We start from the raw sequence: 4,734 nt of genomic DNA, 5'->3' as shown, positions 1-4,734 counted from the left end.
ATTACCACCTGGACGATGAGACTGGCCATTTCTTTTTATGGAATTTGGGTCCACATTTTCTTTTATAAGAGGGATAATCAACTGATCTAGACGAACTAACAAAGTGCACTACACCCTCAACTTTTTCCTTTTGGATCCTCCATTCCTCTACCACACAAACAGTAATAAGCTCATCAACACTCCACTTATCTTTTTGTGCATTATAGGTTGTCTTAAGCTGGTTAAATTGCTCAGGAAGAGACCTTAGGGATTGGTGAACAAGAAAATCATCGGTAATGGTTACACCTAAATTAATCAGTTTGGTAGCAATGTTAACCAATTTCATAATATGATCACGGACACTACCTACAAGGTCATACTTTATGGTAGACAGGGAATCAATCAGGCTACCTATCTCAGCTTTATTAGATTCTAGGAATTTCTGTCCAATGGCACTCAAGAAATCTTTTGCATTTCCATTATCCTTAATTGCACCCTTTATGTGATAAAAATGGATCTCTTCATGATCATAATACTCAATTTGTTAGCCTTCATCAATTTTTCATAGTTAGCCTTTTCATCAGCAATGCTAGTAGCTGTGGGTTCAGCGGGTTTCTGTTCAATCAATGCAAAGTCCAGGTCCATCAGGCCTAACACTATTTCAACATCCTGTTTCCACTTCTTGTAATTGCTATTAGTCAGACTTTCATTGGAATTCAACTGAGTAGTCATGTTGTTAACAGCTGTATAAGCAAACAACACTAAAATTAGATAAAATTATGGGCAGGAATATATAAATCAAAAGAGCCAACGACATCCATTACACCCCTCCTTTGGGAAGAAGATGCAACTGTTTCCCCTTTTAAAAAATCAGGGAGTCTAAGGCATTAATTGCAGCCTCGCCTTTAGGCAAGAGACACAAAACCTCATCCTCTTATTATCCAAGAATACAAGGCATACATTATGTCCTTCCTTTAGGTAAGAGACACAAAGCCTCCTCTTATAACAAATTATCCTTATTTATACACATGAGAATTCAAGATATTATGTTCCTCATTTAGGTGGAAAACACAATATCTATTCTCATTAATTAATTTAGCGTCACGAATATCAAAAGGTAAATAACCTCCAATACCAATGTATACTTTTCAAGGACAATTTACACATGGTTCATTGAGAATATTTCAATGACTCAAATAAATAGACCACTTTGGTAGAAACTACTCATTAATCATAATTCTCAACCCATGTGTTAAATGATTTCACATGTATATAGTATCAAGAACCTTTCAGTAACTCTAAATAAATAGACCACTTTGGTGACACTATTTATTAATTACAAGTTCTTAGTTGCACACGTTAATACGTGTGATAAAATGACACCATATAATTTAAACCTTTTAATTTATTTCTTATATCAATTTTGAATTAATTCTCTGACTAAAAATAGTATGAATAATTATAATAAAAACAATCGTCAGAAGCTTTTCCTTAGTTAAGTTAGGCATTACACCAACAAAACAAATTTTGATAAGAACCTTTGATGCCAAACCAAGTTTCAGTATCTTTAAGCCCTTTGAACATAAAAGTTCACAATTTCTTTGTAATACTAGCTTCAGAATAATGTCACGCCGCTCAAATTTTCAAGCTGTGTGTATGTGTTGTATTTTTTTTATTAAAATAAAAGGCTAAACAAGAAAACATAATAGCCAAAATACCTAAAAGGTACATACTAATTCTTACATACACAACCACAATTCAGTAACTTCTAATCAATTTAAGCGACCCAACAGTGTCAACTATTTATTTTGACGATTCGATCACTAAATCAGGTTTCGCACAGTCGCATCGAAGTATCGAACAACGGTGTTCCACATACACAAATACGAATTCTTTACTCAAGATTAAATAACGATCTTAATCTATAACTATGGTGGCTCTGATACCAACTGTTAGATTATTAAATCACAGCCATAGCAGAGATAAGACACAATTATACAGATATAAAATCATAATCTTGAGTTAGAGTCTAAGGAAGCGCACCGTTAAACTCCATGGATTCAGCAGTGATAACAAACGGCGATTAAGCCTGAGACCAACTTCCACGATCCACTAGCTACGAGCTCTCACAACCCGGGGAATTAGACTGATGGGACGTCTACCGTTGCCACCTATTCAAGAGGCAGAATACGCTAGGGTTTTCTAATAGCTAGGGAAAAGGGGGTTGGCCTCTATTTATAAAGAGTGATTACCCATCACAGGCCAATAGTTATTGGGCCTCACTTATCCACACACAAATATTTAATAGAGAAATTTTCATAAAACACTATCTTTTAGTGGTAATTAGCTATCTATAGATACCATTTGCTATATTACGGATTGTAGATACGTTTTCTGTTGTTATAAGATATATTAGATGTATTTAAGCTACTGTATTCATGAATACAATAGCATAAATAGGCGTGAATCAGGGAAGTCCAGCTAATCAGTTGTTGTATTCGAGTGTATTCGACTGTATTCATGGCGTGAAACATGGGATCACAGCTGGACAGATTATTGTATTCGAATGTATTCGAATGTATTCATGGCGTGAAACAGGGGATTACACTGTTTTTAAACGGAAAGTGAATCAATTAACATAACAGACTCCTAATATAACTCAACAAACTCAATTATAACACACAAAATTTGTATTTCCAGTTATAAAAAAGATTCTCAACCGAAAAATATCCCAAAAACATAGCAATCTTCAGAGAAATTATATAATACAACTGAATACATAAATTATATTAATTAAAAAAATATATGAATACATTCATGGCATATAGCGAGACAGTGAATACAATGAACTACATAGAATACAGCGGGATACATTGAAATACAATGAAAAAAAGACAGTGAATACAATGAAATACATGGAATACATCGAGATACATTGAATTACAATGGAAAAATAAGACAATAAATACAATGAAATACATGAAAATACAGCGTGATACGTTGAAAATACATTGAAATATATTAACAGAAAATCAAGTTGCTCAGTCCCAAACTCCGTCGTCTTTGTTCAAGAACAAACCCTAATTTCCGGCGAATCCGCCGTCGAGCAAAAACCCCTGTGTTGTGCGCGCCGATCGGAAAAAATAGTATATTCCTCAAACAAATCCCACAATTCACATTATCAGAATCCAAACACTTAGTTTCTTCTTTCTCCAATATTAACATACCTATAGCTTTCAAACAGCAACAAAGAAGAAGGGAGAAGAAAGAAAATAAGAAAAAGAGAAAAGAAGGAAGTGAAAGTAGTGTCTGAAGTTTGCTCAAATCAGGTATACATTAAAAAATTTAAGAGAAAGCAACGTCCGATGGAATTGGAGAAATTGGGATCGGAGAGAATGTAGGTGATATGGGTGAGAGGAATTTTGAGATTGAGCATCGTGTTTTCAGGGAATGGGGAAGAGAATGGCATGTATCAAAGTAGAGAGAGAAAGAAAATAGTGTAACTGAATAGCGTATTTAGTGGCTTAGAGTAGGAGTTAACCAAAATTAGATATTTTGCTATAAACATTAAAAGGTATCTATAGAATATAATTTTTTTAAATGGTATTTATTTAAAATAAATAAGGTGTTAACCTTTTCTATAGGAGGTAAAAATTCCTATTTAATATTAGGGCTTTTATGTATCCACCACTTGAGCCACTTCACTATCCTTTCATGTTATAACCAATTAACGTAAGTCCAAATTCCAACACTGCACAACAAAGATCCTTTCCCTTATTGGTTTCAAGGCTTTATATGTTGATCTACATGAGAATGTGGCCACAGTAAAACACTGATATATAGTATATTCTTGATATTTCAATTTATACAACTTACATCGACGGTTACGCAATTTGCAGGAAAAAGACATATCATAACATTGGCCAAACCGTTGGCTAAGTAGACTATTATATATGATGGGATTTTACAAAATAAGGGAAGAGGCTAGGGCGAAGCGGGTTGCCTAGGCTGTTAATTAAAGGTACTATACTACTACCTTAAGTAGGGGCGGAGCCAACCTTTCGGCTACGGGTTTGGTCGAACTCAATAACTTTAGTTCAAATCATACTTATAAATTTTAAATTTTGGCTCCGTCTCTAACTATAGGTGATCACACATTAACGTTGCAGAGGAGGGTAAAGGCAGAATCTTTGAATTCCACCAGAAATGGTCTAGATTGAAGGCGTATACATATATTTTCTGAAGGACATCAAACCAAGTAGCACCAGTGGTCTAGTGGTATAATAGTACCCTGCCACGGTGCAAACCCGGGTTCGATACCCGGCTGGTGCATCCCTTTGGGTTTGCTGTGATGAGTATCTGCGCTCAATGCGGTGATTGGGTCTCCGCACTCGTCCCATGGACGAAGACTTGCGCATCTGAGCTTTCCCATTTTCTTTTCTTTCTTTTTTTTAAAAAGAGAATAAAAATCTTTCGTTTTAAAATTAGTTTTAATTTATTAGATATAAAGCCTTATTATATCTAAGATGGTGTTTGAGAATCCTCTACTAGTTAATATTCTTGTTCACTATTATTTTAAAAAAAATTGAGCTTCATATAAACAATCTTGAGGTAAGCTTTTAAATATTTGAAGACAAAATGAGCCTTTGAGAAGCAAACAAGAATGTATTTCTTAAGAAATTTTTGGGAAAAGATTCAAATTTTATTGGATAGCAAAAGCAAAGTGACTCATAAATAGGGAAAACTGCAATGACT

At 34.4% G+C, this 4,734-nt stretch overlaps 1 non-coding gene across 1 annotated transcript; it reads left to right on the top strand.

The window, feature by feature from the left end:
• The first annotated feature begins 4,240 nt into the window (after nt 1–4,240).
• TRNAG-GCC lies at nt 4,241–4,311 on the top strand. Its single transcript has one exon. It is a non-coding gene; the product is annotated as a tRNA-Gly (tRNA).
• Nucleotides 4,312–4,734: the final 423 nt, after the last annotated feature.

The sequence above is a fragment of the Nicotiana attenuata genome, unplaced genomic scaffold (genome assembly GCF_001879085.1).
Source record: "Nicotiana attenuata strain UT unplaced genomic scaffold, NIATTr2, whole genome shotgun sequence".
NCBI classification, from domain to species: Eukaryota; Viridiplantae; Streptophyta; class Magnoliopsida; order Solanales; family Solanaceae; genus Nicotiana; species Nicotiana attenuata.
The sequence above is the reverse complement of the archived record's forward strand: the minus strand, read 5'-3'. Positions and strand labels throughout refer to the sequence as shown.